This window comes from Anoplopoma fimbria, chromosome 14 (genome assembly GCF_027596085.1).
Source record: "Anoplopoma fimbria isolate UVic2021 breed Golden Eagle Sablefish chromosome 14, Afim_UVic_2022, whole genome shotgun sequence".
Taxonomy (NCBI): domain Eukaryota; kingdom Metazoa; phylum Chordata; class Actinopteri; order Perciformes; family Anoplopomatidae; genus Anoplopoma; species Anoplopoma fimbria.
In genome coordinates, this window is record NC_072462.1 from 19,016,398 (window position 1) to 19,036,920 (window position 20,523).

Here is a 20,523-nt window from a genome sequence, read left to right on the forward strand (position 1 = left end):
ACAATGGATAAGCAAAGGGGGGAAGGGGCTATAATTATGGGGTTCCGGTGTACCCAGCGAATATTTGGGCCAAAACTTGCTTTTTGGTGTGCTACTTATTGTTTATAGTTGGATCAGCAACTTGAGACGGAGTTGGAGTTGAGAGACAACATCTATGACTGGATTGTACAAGCTAAATTAAAACCAATGAAAACAAAATCATCGTCAGATAGTAGCTGGTGGGTCCTGAGATTGCATTACGGCCAATGCATTCTGCCTCTTTTGCTCTCCACATGGACTGCTGCATTCAACCAAAGCCTGCTCAAACATGGTCAGTCAATACTACTCAGACTACAAATGCAAACCAGAACACTTCTGATACAAAGATCATGTTGGATATTCTCTCTTGCATGTTTCCCTGAATGCCAAGATCCTGTGCAATCACAATAAAGTTTGTCGAACAGAAATTTCTTAAACACAGTCCTAAAAGTTGACTGGAAATTACAATTTGTTATCTTGACAGCTCAATGGGACAGCAGTTATGGTAGCCTGTGAACCATCCTCACCAGACACACATGTTCACACATACGCACACACCTCACGTTGAGAAGCACATGCACTGAGGCAGAAAATTGGCAGGAATGTGAGGGGTTTGTTCTGATATGATCTATGAGATGAAGCTGTGAAGCTTGTCAGTCCGTATAATCTGACATGACAGCACTGTTTCTAACCATCTCTAATCCATTAATCACACAAAAACACTGTCACACAAACACACATTGTTATACACTCAAACATGCACTTCCACATAGACACACATAAAGTTACCCAAATGACACATCATATTAACTAAACTTTTGCAATTAACTGATACAATTGTAGCTCACCTGAAAAGAATTTCAGTCATTTAATCATAATTATAGTATAATTATCTGACCTCTTAATAATTAATACATATCACATACAGTCTCTGCTCTATCCAAAGGTTTTTATCCTACTCACTGGTGCCACTGTGTTTTGTTCACAGCTCAGCTTAAATACACCTTAGTATGATTGAAATGATTGCTTAATTAACCCAAATCCTTCTACCAGCACAACTTACAGTTATACTAAATTATGCAAACATCTAACTTCCAATTTCCGATGGGCACTTGTATTCAAAAGAGACCCAGAGGTATGCTCAGACTGAATGGAAGCCATTTTGCAAAAGAAGTCACGACTGCATACAAACTCACGCAAAAAGACCCAGATTAACTCCAGGAAATGAGGCGAAGACCCTGTGAATCAGCTTGAGCAATAAATTCTAATTTATCCTCAGCTGTACTACTCCACTTCATGAAATTGAATAGATAAAATGGGAAGAGTGGAGGTAGAACAAGCCTTAAACAGCTCCTGTAAAAGGGCCAGCACAGGCCACGTGTGAAGATTGATGGCAGTTTGCATCACTCGCCAAACAGATGCAAAAATATGCTTCATAAGTGCTGTCTGGAGCCAGTTTACTATTGACATCACAACAACAGCTAAAAATATTTGACATCTAAGTTTTTCCTTTCAGCTTCTGGATTGAGAGGTGCTGACCCTTAGATTTTTTGCTTTGCTGAAAAGGTGGGAGTGTAACTCAGACTCTATCATCAATAACATGGTGGCAGGAGACGAGAGGTGAAGGTACAGAGGCAACATTTCATTATGCTGCAATTGAAGAACTGTAACCTGCAGAGAGTAGTGTAGAGTTTGCACAAATTTGATTACACCAGTTACAGCATCTCAATTCCCAATTCTGTAAAAAATTGTAAGTTTGATTTGGTTAGACAACAGTAGTAGGGCTTTTTTTTTTAAAAAACACTGAATCGGTACTCATATTTGGCGGTCAAATGGGACATTGGGAAGGAGGTAGAAAGAGGGAACAGTTCTCCACCTTTCTGAAATAGGATGACAGCTTCACCTTCAAGGCTTTTTTTCCTGCAGTAGCTCAAAACATGCAGGTTTGATAAGGATAATGCATTTCTATAGAGCCGCTTACCTTTTCAATTACGGTTGGGGTTTGGCAATTCCTATGCTCAACAGAGGAAGCAGTTGGTTAGAAATGTGCACTCAGCTTCATAAAACGGTGGGCTGTGAGGTGGCTATCATCTCTGGCTCACATGAAACCTGCATTTAGCAAACAGGACAGTTAAAGATACCAGCAGAAATACGGCAAATCTGCCAGCCACTCTCTTTCCCCCCCTCAGGGAAAAATCTCAGGGCAAGCAAAACAAAAACTACTCAGTTGCACAATAGCATTTACCACATGACCTGACCACTAAACAGCAACTCAACTAATGCATGAGCACAACATAATCTAAATGTCTCTTATCAGATAAAAAATATATTTTTACAACACTGTTATTACAGTATGTAAAGGAGCTGTATACGAGATTGGGAGAATTCCGCCTGTTGGTTCTCAACATGGCGACGTCTGTTGCTAAAAGTGCAAACGATGCAAACTGTGGCGAAAGTGCTTACAGAGCTACAGTGTTTACTTGAGGTTGGACTGGAAAGTGTGTGATACGCTGTCAGACGAGATGGCGTTATTGGCTGGATCCGCCAGAGCTGGCCAGTAGGGCACTCTTGCATGTACAAATATGCACCCAAAGCATGCAGGGCCGGCCCAGCTATATAAAAACAATGTTCCCAGTCTTCCAAATAGCTAGTAGAGATGTTAAGATAGAAATCAGGCACTTCGGTGGCAGTAGCATCGCTGGATCTGGGTCTTCCCACAGTGGGCTGGCCCCACTAGACTCTGAACTGAAGCAGTTTCTGTTGAACCCTCAAGATTTCCTCTGATTTTGCGTGGAATCCGACCCCACCTCACTGATGACAAGCATTAAGGAATAAGTATAAAGAAATAGCCAATTCTCCCTCAGATGGTCTCATTTACTTGTGTAGGTTATTTAAAGGCATCAGCATTAGATCAAGACTGTTTCATAAGCGGTTAATAGTAAGTAAAAGATAAGTACTCGGTAAAGGAATGTACTTCTTGAACCACTGATGAATTACAAATGCAGAGCTTTGACTTACAACTTGTGGCAGATGTATGATAGCCTCATTATCAATAATATTTAATCTGGTTATCCCAGCTCTCATAAGCCACCAAAGTTCAAGAAGCTGGCATTCCTCAAACTCCCAGCACACCAGACAGCAAGAGTTGAATCCAAATGTGCAAACTGTGGACTGGCAGACTGAGCCCTCATGGACTATGGACTGCTTTATGTATTCTGATGTTGACTGGAGTGCTCAGAATGGCTACGTGAGTTTGCCAAGGGTACAGGAGTGTGAGACTGCATTGAGGAGGTGAATGTGCCAGGCTTTCCAACACAATTCCTCAATTGGCAACAGCAACCCAAAATATCAGACAGTGAGCAGTCAGCAAACAGGTGCACAGTCACCCTGAAAACATTAGCATATCTTATTTTGAATTAACTCTTTAATCAGTCACCATCATGAGGAAATATGAAGAAATATGTAAAACCTGCTATGCTGATGAATGAGTGTTACATCACTGGCATTATTGAAGAAAATATTTTTCCATTTTTCAGAGCTGTGAAAACTAAAAACCAGCTGATGATAGCGATTTTTATTTCTCACCATATGGGTGAACAGCAGAGTTGCATTCTCAGAGCTCAGGTATGGAACTGGAACTTTTCAAACTTACTTGGCATACAACATGATTGGGATAGGCTTATCAGTAATTGTGGTCTGAACTGTAAAATGTGGTCACACGCAGATAGTATACCAGCCTTATCACTGTGGAGCCGTGGAAGTGTATCTGTCTGTTTTTTCTGGATGCTTCAGCCTCCATTTTATCCACGGCTTCCTCTGGGCTAGTGGAGGCTTTTGGACACTTGGATAAGGGATGACAGAAAGTGCCCAGTCAATAACTGGAAATACCCAGCAATCTGTCCAGTTTTCAACAGCTAACAGAAGTCTCATAATTCACAGTCTGCTCTGTGTGAGAGAGTGTGGCTCAGAGTGCTACAGTTATTGACATAAATTAATAACTTCCAACTGCACAGACGTTACAGCTAGCAATGGATGCACCAATCCTGTGTGTTTGTGGTTCAATCCCAGAACTCATCAAGAAATCAAATACTTTCATTTTTTTCATTCAAGCCGATCTCTCCTTTTCCCTCTCCTCTCTGTACATTTATGAACTTTTCAACTTGACTTTGTTTGCAATGAGGACACCATTGAAATGTAACTATGAGTTATATCCAAACACACAGTTGTAGTAGGTCTGGGAATTGATTTTATTTTACCGTTTGGAATCCTATTGTATTATTATTTTATGAGATTTCATATCTATTGTTCAAATAGTTAGGCTGATTGTAATCAAAATGAACATAATTAATTATTGAATATTTAGTTTTACAGGTATGACCAGTCATTGGTACACATATACTATATTATGAAATATATAAATATTGGGGAAAAAACATTCTAATTATGTTGTACTGATTTCAAACATATTGCAGTCCTAATAACATGCTACATTATCGTTACCGGGATCAGTGAACCTATTAAGCTGCTCAAGAAGGCTCAGCTGCTCTTTAACAGTTAGAAACCAACGTAGACCCATTTTTGTTATTCTTTGGGGGGGACAGCAGGTTAACAGCATACTCCCCATAGAGATGGTATGCATAATTTGAAAGCTGGAAACCTGAAATTAATTTTAGATGCAGCCAATAAATCAATTTAATTAGAGTAAACGTTGAATGTTTTCAAATGCTTTGAACATCATGATGGAAGTAATGATGGCCATCATCATGATCCATTATGTCTCCTTATGCAGCATTTGTTGGGTTAATACAATTTGTTACACAGATTTGGTTCCTGACTCCTGGTCATTCCAGTTATTAATTGTCAAAATGTGTAGTGTTATTGAGACCCCTTGACATGTTTGGTTACAAATGCCATCAATTTAATTTGATACCAATATATTCACCTTAGCTTTTAATCTGAACCCATTACCGCTTCCTAAAGACACTAATGTCAGCCAGGATCACGGCCTGTCTCAGTTGATCAGATGATTATCAGAGCTGTATAAGCGTGCGCACATTCCAAACAGTATTTATTTTGCATTTATCACTGCTTGTTTCTGTTATGTGTCACATCTCTCTCTTTTACATATCTTTCCTTTTTTGTTCTATTTCTATCTAATCTATTTATCTGTCCCAACCCACCTTTCATTGTTTTCTCATCTCTTAAACCTTGACTGACATTTAAGCCGTACTTAAGGGTTCAGGTCAGTTTCCAACCTCCCGTCGGACTATCCATCCTCTGTTCCACATGAGATGATTGATTTCACTTTGCACTTCTTACTGCAGGCACTTTCAGAGCTGACTCCCACTTAAAGAGAGTTACAAAGTTCAAGATGTGATAAGACAAAAGCATGCCCAGGTCTACAAAGCCCTGAATGAGAGAAAACATGTAGATGTTGAACACACAAGTGTGAGTGTCAATTCTTGAAATCAAAATTGAAGATGAAGCATGTTACCTGTGTGTGTGTCGGTTGTAGTTTCTGTTGTATCTGGCTTTTATCGGATAGCTGAGAAATAAGAAATAAGGAAAGGCTGTCATCACTGAGGGTGTGCCGGATGTCAATTAAAATGCACACACGTGGCTCGCCATCTTTGCTACGCTACAGCTTACAGGAAAAGTCACCTCAGGCTCACAAGCTATGCAGATTTAGGGGAAATTTGTCGGGAAACCACCACAAAAAAGGAAATGCAGCATCAGCAAAGATTGGGAAACTAATTATACATATTATATATATACAATTATAACTGGGTGAAGCTGGTTGAAAGCTATTCTCAGAGATGTTTTTGCAAAATTAATTATATTTCAAATCCCACACAGAGGTAATACAACATACAGACAAGGTACATCTCCAAAGGGCCAAGCATCGAGGTGTACAAGCTGGGCTGAATTGAAATGTTTGTGTTTTTAAGTTAGAAACAAATGTAATCAAACTCATTCTCAATCCCAAATCATCACATACATTTGGTCAGGACCCCTTTGCGACTCTTTCTAACGCACTGGATATCCAACTATGGTCGCAGTAAACGTGTGGTTAACATTGTGATTTAAAACAAAAACACTTTGTGTTTTGGCAACAAAAAGAACTAGTTGGGTTTAGGAAAAGAGTTGTCATTTGGATTAAAATAAATCCACATTGAGTTTTGGTTTCAAGTTGGACATGAACCTAGGTCTACTGAGTAAACGTCCTGCGTTTGTTTGACACATCCATCCTCCCTTCTCATCCATCTCACACTAAACTCAACAGAGAGGAGCTGGCAAGCAAGAGAGGCTGACGCTGCCGCAGTATTTGCAGCTCACTGGTTACATAATGTAGAATAAAACTCAAGACCCCATAGCTGCAGGAAATTTCTAATTCACCCTTTTGATATCTCAAGAGTGTCGTGCAATTTGAACAAGTTAGGGTTACTTATTTTCCAATCAAGACTTCATTTCCACCTATTAGCAGATTTCTGGAGAGTTAAGAGGCTAAAGATATGCTTGTCAGGATCTATCCTCTTGAGTGATTGTCTGTGTGTTTGTGTGTGTGTGCAGGCGGCTGTGACTGTACGTTTTCATGTGTGTACTCAGGCTTACTGTATAATCCTTCAATGAACGTTTGTGCAGCTGACTGACGTCTCCCCCCCCCGGTGCTGCAATAATAGCCTCTGCCTGTTTCTCTCCTTGTGTGACCTCTCTTCTGTCTCGCTATGTTCAGAGGCCGTTGGTTACGGGCAACAGCGTCGGTGCCCATTTAGATTTGCTCAAGGGAAATTCAGAACAACGTCTGGGCAACCACAATCACATCGGCACAACTGAATTGTTGCAACCATCCGTATAGGTTACAAAGCAGAATATTAAACTAACAGTGCCCTCCAAGGGCATGAATACCATGTGGCATCATGTCTGGCTTGTGTGTTATTTTCGTAGATTAATTAGATATTGCACACTGACTGCACACGCACAGTACCACAGTGCAAGTGGGATTTATCAAATCTGATCCAGTATTGAATCTGCTCATCAAATCCTGCATGAATAGTTGTACTTGACAGTTGAGTCATTAATAACAGATTTATGTCATACTGAATCCGGGCACTTAGTGGGTAAAGACTGACTCAGTTACATTAGTTTGTGTGTTTCTGCCACATGATTAATTTCCTGTAGAGTATTCACACACTTATGCACCATAGACAGAATTAACCTTCTCTCCCTTTACCCTCTTTATTTGAATTATTCTCTGACTCAGAAAGCGAGACTACAAGCAAATTAGATTGTAAACATATTCAAAGTCTTGTCACTCCACAGTGCCGGTTTCTCTGAAGTGAGCGAAGAGTCTTGCAGGCTTAAATTCGACTTTACTCCACCTTCCAATAATACAGGTTTGATGTTTAGCCTCTCTATCAAATACAAAGTTTTAAAACTTAAATCCAGTGTTTCTGCTCCCTAGAGCCCCCAATATGCAAGAAGAACACAAGCAAAGCAGCATTTTCATGGGAGCACTAGAATAAACATCACTTTTAATGAATAAGCATTCCCTGTTGTATGTTAAACCACAATTGTTTACTGTGAGTTACACTCATAAAGTTTGGAGGTCAAATGGATTTAGATTAGAACGTTTTTGATTACAAAACAAAAACATTTACCTAAAAAAATGTCTTTAGCTTGCAGCTTCTCCTTTCTTGAAATTCCTCTCCCACAACCTTTGCTCTTGCTGCAGATACATACAGTACTGTATGTCTACGTTTTTGTTATGCTTTGTTTTGCTGCAACTTATTTTTTTTATAGCCTAAAATCTCAAATCACAAATTTACCTCAGAGGGCTTTAAAACATACGACATCCTCTGTCTGAGGACCCTCGCCCCAAAGGTGTTGATCTATCAGTTTGAAATCTGATGAAAGATAATAAGGTTAAGGTCATAAGGTAAAAATAAAAAATGTTTTTATGTTTAAAATCTAGGCTCTCGTCACTGCTTTCACTCACCTGTGATGTTGCCTCACCAGTTAATTGCTTTTCCGATGCTTTGTACGCCAATTTGTGGCTCACACAGAGTTGTTTTAAATCTCTTTCTCGGTCTGGACAATCTGCATATGCAGGTTTTCTTTCAAATTCACGTTCATGGAAACCACAGGATAAGCTTAATGTCCACGTATCTGAATCAAAATTTTGTTTCAGAAATACGTTTCATATCACCCTTGTAGAAATGTACAATGCCACATGGTTTACGCTGTGAAATGATTAGTTAGGCTAAGGCAACAAAATTGGTCAAGGTTAGAAGAAACATTATGGTCTGTGTTTAAATAATAATGTAACAATGTAACGTAACAACTGCAACTACGTTACTACTAGGAATAAACCACCCCTAGCAGACTTTCTTTCATTATTTTCTATAACAAGCATTAAAACGTTTTGTAACAAGCAGCAAGTCAATATTTAGTTTTGGTTTCACACAGGTCATGAACAGCGGTCTTCTATGTGAAAGTCTTGTGTTTGTTTGACCCATCGATCACCCCTTCAACTACCCTTAGTGGACTTTCTTGCTTGGCCTACCTAACGTTCAGGTTGCTTCTTCAAAAATGTACACATTTAACATATCATTATCTTATCTTAACTTATCATTTGCAGAAGCGTTTAATACCAAGATTTTGGTGACCATATTTGGACTGCTGAGGAGTGATGCATGTAGAGACATGGTCTACTGCTTTGGTTGCGACCTGTCAATCACAAGGCAGCCACACTCTAAAGCATACCCTTCTTTATAATCTATTTTACACTAAATGGGACCATCATTTACTAAATGAACATCATGCTGCATTGAAGAAGACTTGAAACTAGCAATTGAGACCCTAAACTCAAGTGTACAATGTTTCCTGATTTATTAAATCAAGTGAGAAGTAGGGTAATTTTCTCATAGACTTCTATACAATAGGACATATTTTTGAGTTGCCAACCGCTGATTATTAGAAAGAAGTTTAAGGCACTTCCTTACTGGCCTCACTTTCCAGAAGCGAAGGTTGGTGCCTGTATAAAATACAAGAAAAAAAGCATGTGTACTTATTTATTTAAAGAAAAATGGCCTGCTCACTTTTAAGTGTGATTTTCCCTTGTTTTGATTTTGTATTGCCTCAAGACACATGTTCAATACACAAATCCCTAAAAAACACACAAAACATTAGCATGGTGATGGAGAACCTGAGTTGATGCAAAGCTAAATTAAATCTTCTCTTGACTGCATACTGAGGTTAATAGAATGATGGCATGGTTATGGATTAGAATGTGGTCAGCAGCCAAGGAGTCGGCATTTAAATTGTGTTTACTCAGTGTATTAATTTAGAGTGAAGTACATTACTTAATCAGCATCTTGTACACATTTCCCTCTGCTCTTAGGCTGGTACCAGCTCCAGGCCATTAGGCATGGACAGTAGCATGGCTCTTTTTATTAAGTGAGATAAACTATCCAAGTTAGTCCTCAGTTATTGATTCTTGCAGTGGTTTAAAACTAAAGTTCGAGCTTGCATAAATAAAACAGATCCACAGTGCCTAATATTTTGTATTCCTATGTTTGCCACTCAGGCTTTTATCCTGTTCCAAAGGCCTCAAAGGCTCATATTTTTTTAATTGAATTATTCTTCCAACTTGCCAACATTTCTCTGAAATTTCAAAGCAATGGCTCCGGTATGCTCCGCTACATACCAAAAGAAAGATTTTTTTAAAATTCAGATTTTGGTGAATAGAATACAAATGAGTATTATCTGCTGCACGGTGGTGTAGTGGTTAGCACTGTCGCCTCACAGCAAGAGGGGCCCGGGTTCAATTCCCGGGCCTTCTGTGTGGAGTTTGCAGGTTCTCCCTGTGTCAGCGTGGGTTCTCTCCGGGTTCTCCGGCTTCCTCCCACAGTCCAAAGACATGCAGCTTAGGTTCATTGAAGACTCTAAATTGCCCGTAGGTGTGGATGTGAGTGTGAGTGGTTGTCTGTCTATATATGTCTGCCCTGTGATAGGCTGGAGACCTGTCCAGGGTGTACCCTGCCTTCGCCCATTGACAGCTGGGATCGGCTCCAGCACCCCCGCGACCCTTAACTGGATAAGCGGTTATGGAAGATGGATGGATGGATGGATGAGTATTATCTGCTTTATATATACTTAACCCTCCTTCCTGCCCCTACCATTTATCTAGAGGACATGTGTGGTGAAGAATGACAAACGTAGGAGGACCCGCATCTCCACAAGACCTGGGAGGTGTGCCACAAGTGGGTGGGGAAACAATGACACATTTCAGCGAGATTCTTCTGCATGGCCTGAGCTGTATTGTTTTAAGGGGATTCGGTGAAATACCGCATCCTCTGTCTGACTATCCCTTCCTTCCCTAAATGAATTCCCTTTGACCATTTTCTGTTTCTTTCTGCCTTTGCCTCTGTCATTTTGCTAGAGGCAAAATTAATAAAAGATGGGAGACAGGTGAAAGGATGAGCAGGAATGATTTAACAGGCAAGTGATAATGGTGCAGGAATAAGGGGCGATAGCAGAGGGGAATAGATGTGATCAACAGGGTCACTGGGGATCTTGGGCAAGAGATTTACTGTCTTTTCTATGTCCTTGGAGAAGTATGGTAGGGCAGATATATCATCCAATATTAGTTTGTTGCAGATTTAGCCATATTGGAGTATATCAGCCAACACATTGTAGTAAAGAAATGTATTATTATGTTTTTCTTTATTTCAGGTCATTTTGAAACCATGTTGCCATATCTGTAGTTTGTCCAGACTAAAATATTGCAACATCTCCCCCGTGGATTGGCAAACATTTTTGTACAGACATTTATCATTCACATTCGCTATATACTAAAGACTTTAGTGAAGCCCTGACTTTCCCTCAAGCGCCACCATTAGGGTGACACTTTGAATGTCTCAATATCGAAGCAACGTTGGTAATCGCCTCACTTTGTCTTTAGTGCTAGTGTGGTGAGAAATGTAGCGTGCTAACATGCTTAACTGAGATTGTGAACATGGTAAATATTATACTTACTTGACATTAGCCGATTAGCATGGTCATTGTGAGTATATTAGCATGCTGAGGTTAGAATTTAGCTTAAAGCATCACTGTACCTAAGTGCAGCCTCATAGAGCTGCTAGCATGGGTGCAGTTCATATCAAAGTCATAATTGTTTTAAAACAACACATTTAGAATTAATGCTTTTTGTATGTTATGTGATAATGTAAAAAAAATTGATGTATTGTATCAGATTTTTTTCTCAAATATTTTTTTATAATCAATATCAATGTTGTATTTTTTGTTGTTGTTGAAATGCTGACAGCCGACACATACAGACTACAGAAAAACAAGTGATCATGGAGTTATTCAGTGACTGGACATTATTTCTTTTTCAAAGGTCCCAAGCCAAAAGGGGAGCTAGATACGGATTAGAATCACAAAGCAGCATTCCAGCGTAATCCTCGCCAAGGGGTGAAAACTGAGAGATGGATGGAAACCGAAATCAGCTTCTAATCCCTCCTAGGTCATCAAAGAATGACTTTGGGTGTACTTTTGTGCCAAGGTTACCAGCTTTGACAGTGACACAGGCTCCTCACCAGACTGCACTGAGACTGAACTGATCCAGCTTGTTTAACATTCCATAGAAAGCTCAGGGCGTGATTTAGAGCCTGAAGACAATTAAAGCCTGATGGGTTTTCAGAGGGAGGCCAGCTCAGTTTCAATCAGCATCACATAACGAAAGTAAACAATTGCAATTGCAGTAATTAGCGTTGGTTAAACCTCAGATTTGCTACACTTGAAAATGTGTGTCACCAGAGGAGAGTCTCCATGCAAGACTGCCATCTAGAGTTCAAATCCACCTTCCTCTTTTTTTCCCGCATTACCATTTGTATCTGTGTTCATTGAAAGACACAATTCGAAAAGTGACCCTGAGCAGGCCTCCATTTCCAGTCTTATTCACTCCCTTCTCTGTGCTGACATGGCCGGGATCAGTGATGCTTCTAGGAGTCGATGAGGTTCAGCTGCTGTGGCCCTACCTTGTCAATGTCAGTCAGTCTTGAATACCAGAGCAGCCTTGAGGGGCAGTTCATGGCTTACTGTAATCATTTGCCTCCCTCAGCTGAAAACGAAAAACGGTGCTCAAGGCTGCTGGTTTCACCCAGAGCAACCCCAAAAAATAGGATCAGTCATGCTTTATAACTATAAGCATACACAAATACTAAGCTGCATATAATACCCGACCTGCTAATGCTATCACTTATTACAGTATATTACAGTTATATATTTAAATATATATATGTATTTATATATATATATATATATATATATATATATATATATATATATATAATATATTTATATATATATATATATATAAATATATTTATATATATATCATTCCTCATTTACCATCATATGAAGCCTTATACAGTCCATTCTGATAAATTACGAGATCTATTCATGAGCTCAGATGGAAGGAAAGCTATTCTGGAGTGTCCCTTCATAGTCCGTCTGAAACTGAAATGAAAGCACCAAAATATTTTGCATTTTTTGCTCGAGATTAAATCATAAACCATTTTACATAAATGGTGTGGCAGCTTGTTATGAAAGGTAATGAAACTGGGGGGAGCCAGATTGCCTGAGAGAAAACGCTTCAGACACAAAGCCAAAGGTAGCTAACGTGCATTTCTGTACACCAATATGGGCGGCTTCTACAGTAGGAGCCAAAAACCTTTCAAAATGATGATTACTTTAGGGATAATAGTAACAGCAGTGCTGTATTTCTCAATGTATGGTATCAGACATATAAAATTAGTATTAAAGTATAGGGGTGCAATTCATGTGGATAAGGTTTTGGATTAAGTGATTATTTAGTCTATAGAGCAAATTAAATGATTATCAAAGAGCCAATAACAACCTCCATCTATGTCGGATCTCAGGCCTCTTAAAATCTGCCCTCCAGCATGGTTGAGAGACTCAGGCCAACATAACATTCTACTCATTTATTTATCTCTACACAGCATCACAGGGTAGATTTGATCATTTAACTTGTAGCTGGACTCATTTGACATTCACATCACGTTCTGATAGAGCAAATATGGAAACCTTGTGAGGTGGCCTTGCTTTTGTAATCTAGACCGTATGTCTCCCTTAACAGGAAATGAGTAATGACTAGACCTTAGCCTTTGCTGTACATATTTCTCGGGGTGCTGGTTGGTGCAGGAAGCTATCTAACGTCAGAAGCATGTGGAATAACTAAAAGTAGGGTCGTATTCTGATTTCCCCTTTTAAAGAGAGAAGACTTTTCTGTCTCTGAATAAAACTGATCCTAAAGTTTAACTTGGTTGAAAGAGCACCAGTGATTTATTTTCAGCTCCAAGAGGTCTTAAGTTAAGGTGAGAGGTATCGTGAGAAAACTGGAAAAGGTGGAGAGAGAATAGTCTCACAGTTGTTGGAGGAAATGTCTATCTGTATGAGGTGATGGAACTGGCCTGAAGGAAAGAGACGTTAAACTAGAGTCACTTTTATTTAAACTTTTTGGGATCAAAAACTTCACACCCGCATGTGTGTGTCTGCTTGTGTGTCCATACAACCTCAATTTCCCACGTGTCAGTGATTATGTACCCAGCCGTGCTCACAATTGAATCCACAAAACACACAATTACAAGAGTGACAGAAGTTAATGAACTATGTTGTGCTCCACTGAAGGACTCCCAAGGGTAGATCTGTTCAGCATTAAGAGCAATCAAAGAGGGGTTTTATATATCCCATCAAGTGAACGGAGGTGTGGTGAAATGTAGCGTTCTTATGATTGTCCATCATAGCATAAAGTGGAGAAGGGACTTTCAATCAAACTAATAATACAGTTCCCCGCTTTCAGGCAATATTCATTTGACAGCAAGGTATGGAGGTAAATGTATGTAGTATTGACAGTTAAATAACTGACGGTGTTGGACACTAGTAATTAGGTTGCTTTTTCTTCTTGGCTCACATGCTAATGTTAGCCACTGGTAACCCCCCAAAAATTTTGTTCAGAGTTGGAGGGTGTGTGAACCTCGCAGCTTCACTCTGAGGAACAGCAACTTCCGGAGAACTTTGTGCAGTCACCAGGGCTTACGTTGGTGGTCAGTAAATCCTCGCCAAAGTTTAGGCTAGCTGCTTGTTAAACCTGTTGTGTTTAATATTTCTAAATTGACTAAATATTGATGATGTGACAAGTGGGTTGTTTAAATGTGGCTTCGACAGAGCTGTACTGTTAATTAAGAAAAAGTAACTCTTAATGTACTTTGCTGTCTTGATTTGAGGCTGTCGCCATCTTGTTTTTTTTTAACCAGAAGTGACACAAGAGGTTGGAGCTAAGTATAATCGAACGCCAAAAAAGACATTTTTAAGGGGACCAAAATTTTACAATTATCTTTAAGAACTGAAAAAACACGATGAAAGGGTAAGAGTTAAAAGATGAAAACAGAGCTTGGTAGCAGCAAATCAATCACAAGGTAGACATTCATTTCTAATTGACTTCTATACAATTAGACTTTTTGCACCCCGCCATCTGGACTGCAAGCCTATCAGACGTGTTGTTAACCTCCACATATCACAAAACAGAAACATTCTCATTTTGATCTATGCAACTGTCTGCACCAGCTTTGTGCAGACGTGCACGAAGCTGGTGGTTGATTACTGCAAATTTACAGTAGTCATTGATGGTATAAAACAGTAAATAAAAAACTTTTTTTCCAAAAATGTGAATCACGACAACCACGAGAGGAATTTGAGCATACAGTCATAAATAAGCACAAAAAAGGTACATATATAAGGGTGATGGGTCCAGCAGTATGCAAGATTAGCTGTGGACAGACAGATGAACACACACACATTCACATGAACGAACATGTTCTCCTTCCAGGATTGTATCTGACGGAGATAATAAAACAGGAGTGAACAGCATGTTAATTAACTGTACCCTTTATTAATTATATTTTGGTTTAAGAATACAAAGTTTATTAATCTTTTCTTGGGCAAAATTTTCAAATAAATTGCCTTTTTTTCCTGCACTTTTTCTTATGCCTTTTTATCCTGTTCAGAAGAAGCAACAGAAAAAGGCTTGTTCCTTGCATTCTTGTTTCTTCTCTGACATTTAGGGATCACACTGAGAGAAATCCATCACATAGGAAACAGATATATCCAATTATGTATCCATAATGCATTGTAGCTGTAAAAGGTCATGTTGAGGAGAATGACATGGTTTATCTTGACTGGAAACTGTCGCTCTTTGGTCTGAATGAGTTCGCTGTGAGATGCTGGCGGTCATTTGGGGAAATAATAGGAAGTCAATAACTGAGGCAGATTCGGGATAAAACATAAACACAGTGTATAATACACCACCTTATTAAAAGCAACTCTGGATTACCTTGAACATCCCTGATTTATGATATTTTTTACATGGACCTGTTTACAGTAAAGCCTTGCTGCAGGTTGTGCTATTGGATCGGCCCACTGCGAATTGCCCCAGCAGTGCTACATAATGCTGTACTCCACCCGCTGAGCATTACACACTTATATCAGATCCAGCTTTTAATCAGGAAAGTGAAAACACAATTAAGCTAGATTGCACTGAGGGTAAACCACCCCTGCTTGCCTGGTTAATTAGATGGTCCATGTGCAGGGGCTCACATTAACCCCACAGTTAACTACTGCCATGGCTAAAATCACCACATATGTCTTCTGATGGCATTTTAATATCTAATGAAATTTTCGCATTCAAAAATAGTGAAAAGGGCACAGGGGGTGGCAGGTGCCAGGCGAAGGGGCGGCAGAGGGGTGAAGATATTAAATTATGTATGCTTGTGTGTGTGTGTGCGTGTGTGCTAGTGTCTGTGTGTGTGTGTGGGCTTAGCGCTGCCTAAGATTATTGCGATTGGTTTAAAGAAATACAAACAAGCTTTAGCTTTTTATTTCTCCCCCTATTACAGAGTGATAATGTGTGGAGCCAGACCTTATATATAGCGCTGTGGAGATATATAGGACTTCCACTTTTATTATCCCATAAACTGGGACTACAGTTTAGCACTTACAATATTTTAATGTCAGGCGGTAACCATACCTTATGCATGGATTTTTATTTCTAGTCATCTCTGCCTTGGAAAGATTACACAGAGAGGTGCCTGAAACATGTCACAGCTGGACTCTCACCTTCCAGCTGCTTCACCAGGGACTCATCATCAGCGATGAAGCAAAACTGCTCCCCAGCTGCCTGCCTACTCCTGGGTGTACCAGTCCGCGAAATCACTGCTAAGCACTGCTGAGCCTGCCAGCAAGAAATGCATTATTGATTTACATTAAAAACTGTTAACAAGTAAGCGTATGGGCCTGTACGGCTCCACCAGTAGATCATGGCATCAAAATTGCCAGGTTCAGGGGTTAAGTTTCCTCTGGCCTACTGCTGGAAATTAAGCATCTAGTTTTGTTCCTTTATTTTTATTGATAACATTTTATTTTAAACTCTCTCTCGCAGAAATGTATACAAACACTGATTACATAGGCAATGGTACATTGTAACAAACTATAATGTGCTTATACAATTTTAAATATAAGTGTCAATTCATTGTGTTGAAATGATGTGTCGTCACAATAGAAACAATTTAATAAAGGTAACCAATCACTTAGTAAAGTTCACGTAAAACATCAGTGGGCTTAAAATAACTATGTAAACTAAGAACCTAAAAACAAACTTAACCTCACAATAACACCGGTCTCCTAGTTGAAAGTCCTGTGATTGTTTGACCCACTCGCCATCGCCATCGCACTCTGCTGTAGTTTGTCAACTGCCTGCTGCCGGTGCTGCAGGATGTAGGCCACTCTGGCAGAACACAGACGGTCGGTCTGTGTTCTGCCAGAGTGGCCTACATCCTGCATGCGTTGAGCATAACCCCGTGACCACCGGTTGGTGTGGCATGGGGCTTCACTTCCTCCAGTTGATTGCAAACCCCGTATTGCTTAGGTGTAAGATCAATTGAGTCATGTGGAACATGGTCCATTCTTTGGACTTGGCCATGAAAATGTGCTTATATTTACATAGACCTACATAATAGTGTGTTATAATATGTTGCACTGCTTACAAATGCTAAAGGGGGGTTGAAATAAAGTTTTGATTTATTGTGCTTGTGCCCTTCATGACTATACTGGACAAAGTAGTCTACTTGTGAAGACTGAATTTTTTGTGCATGCAAATTACCATTTATAAAACCAATTATTCAACATTATGCAATATCATGGTGTAGCTTAATCATACTTTTTCATCAAATTGGGTGGATGCAAAGGTCTTGAATTAGTTCATTATTGTCCCCGGAGTAAATGCTTTTTTTTAATTTTAGCTTCATCCAACTCATTGAGAACTTCATCTGCCTTTTCTCAGTCTCTGCTCCCCTGGATGGTAGACATCCACTCTGCTGACTGAGCTAATTCAGAGTGACACAACCAGAGTTTGTGCAAAGGAGTCCCTCCAAGCCTTGCATTACAATGGCATGTTACAACATCTTAAGCTCCCTCCCTGTTATCCTGCAGAGGCATATTGTCTTGGACGTAAAGGCTGGAACAAGAATGCTGGCAGTGAGACCTGTCTGGTACATCTGTTTTATGGATTGGACAGACTGTTAATTAGTAATTACCAGCTCATTGTTGCCTGGAGGACTCTAGCCGAAAACAGCAGAATAAGCTATGTGGAGCAGTGCAGGTGTAGCCAGTCCAGGGAATGTATGGTATGCATAGTGGCCAACCACCTAAAACTCACTTATGAGGCTCCGTTATTCAGCACATGTTACTCTTCCACCTTTTTTTTTTTTTAAAAGAGTAAAAGAAACTTGTAATATGAGTTATTATACAGCATCAGCATCCCCCCCCAAAAAAATCTATGATTTCCATTGCTAACTCAGAAACCATGGAGTAAACCACCTCCTGATTTGCTGCCTGTTGAATTGCACAAAATATGTCTCTTACCAAGTAAATATTAGCTATTCATCATTAAATATGGATCTCTCCAAAAACTTGACTCTTACTAAATTGAATTTTGATGAGATGCTAATTCAGGTATTCATTATCACATTATTACTTTTATTACAGAAAAGAGAAAAAACCCTCTCTATCACCAGATTATAATCTTGAAGCTACCTCTAGTGGTGAGAAGAAAGAAATGCATCAAACAATGAAATTAGATTAAGATTTACTTCCATCAATTAAATCCAAGAGATACCAGAGTGGTTACACTGTATGCAAAAATAGACGTTTCCAGGTCTGTCCTTAATGAATAATACATGTATTGTATGTAGTTGAAGTTGTTTTCCATGATGAATTCCTGTGTTCAAGCCCTTTCTAAAGTGTCAAAAAGTCAGAAATGTGTTACGCTCTGACCTTCACTCAATGGTAAATGAAAATGAAAGTTAGGAATTTCAATATATTTTCTAGTAGATGCATATAGCTGCGGCCAAATGTTTGTTTAAATACTAAATTAAAAGCATTTTCAATACTTTAAATAGATTCTAAATGGCAAAAAACATGATTCAATCAAACTAAAATGTTTGTTTACAGGCATGTTTGGCTTTTTATTGAATTTACATCACTTTTTTTTACATCTGTTTCTTTTACAAACATGATGAGAAATAAAATAAAGTCCTGGCTTTGGACAGGTGTGTTATAGCAAGACTATTTAATGTCAGTTAGTGAGCAACCATGCTGCCACACCTTTATAACTGTAACCATCTGCCTTCAGGCGACACATCTTTCAACATTTTCACAGTAGCATTCACTGAGTTAAACACAACATTGTGGCTTTTGTTTTGAAAATGAAACCCCCCAAGAATCCCATCATATTTTTCTCTAAAATGTGTCTAGCCAAGGCGTACTTTGCTCATGGCCCCTGGTTAAATGATGGAAGATAGTATTGTACCACACACCAAGAAACCAAGAAGCTGTTTAGTACCCAGCAGCACTCAATGCATTATTTATGAAAACCAGCACGGTTTGGAGACGGAAGCTTCTCGCTGTGTGTGTCACTCATGTGAAAAGGCCAGGCTGTAGGTCTCTGAAGAATCGGGTATTCATTTCTCTGCAAAACCTTCATCTGACTTCATCAACAGATGCTGTGATCTTTCCATGTCTCTGAGCAATTTTCACCTTAGTGAGTTGACAGAGGAAGACTCTTTTAAACAGACAATGTGAATAGTTGGTCATAGAAATAGATCCCTCCATAGTTGCGTATTTCAAAACTGAATTTGATCATCAGATTTAAAGATCCTGTATTTTTGTCAATTTTTTTCCTAAGATATACTGTAATATCGAAATGTATTAGCTTTTATTAAAGGCTGATATATGTGATTTGGGTACCTTTTTTTTTTATAGATGAAGCATTTACAATAGTCAATTATTTTTTATCAATGCTTGCTTATTTGCACACAAGAATCAAATTTATTTTGTTTCCACTCTGCTGTGATGAAGTGTCTGTCCAATATGTAGTGATGCAGAAGTGTACGGCTTTAGTTATAAGCATACAGTAAACAAAGCTGCTTGCTTTCATTTTGACAGGTGATCTTTTAGTGGAATGTTAATATTTTGGGCCTTTAAAAAGTCTGTTTCCTTGAGCAATTTATGTCTAAACTGCAGTTGGATCTGATGAGACTGCAGTGTGTGTCAGCCTCTCCATATGCTTCATAAAAATATGATTGATCTAAAACAAGCACTAGCTCTCATACATTACATGAAGCCCACACCATTAGTCAGAAGATGCAGACATCCATGGTGCTATTAAGCTGCACCTGTGCAAACAGTGCAACAGCAGGTTAGTAAGGACCGTTGAATTTGAGGTCGACCATTATGTAAACAGTAGAAAAGTAGACCTAGGACTGGCAGAGATCCTGCAGCTTGGTTTGGCACTGCTGCATGCTGTCATGTAGCCTACTTAAAGGAAGGACCTTTGTTGTTTTAAGAGTTTGTAGACTAAGACACTGAGGAGATAAATATTATACAATTTGTAAAATAAAGATGTAAAATATCCTAAAGACAATGGATCCTTGTCAAATAACAGCACACAACCCTTTGAGATTTCCATTTAGTTTAATTGTATTTATTTGTCAGGGACAAATACTGAACAACATTCAGCCCAGAATTAAAGGCCGGAGGACACATTACATCTGTTAGGCAGATGTTTGATAGACACAAAGTGATGGTCATCCAAAAGCTGGTGTTAAATTGATAAATGACCCCACGGACACTGCATTTTGACTTTTTCGTATGAAGAAAAGTTCATACTAATAGGAATATGGTTGCATTCTTCTTTGCCATGATTGTAAGCCAGCATGCGTAACAGCCATACTCTGAAAACATATGGGGTATGTCATGTTGTTGCATTACAATGAGACGGAAACCAAGCGCATTAGGGGAAATTTTAACATGGACGAATTAATCTTAGGGACAAGAATAGCCGCCTACTGAGTTACGTGAAGCACAACA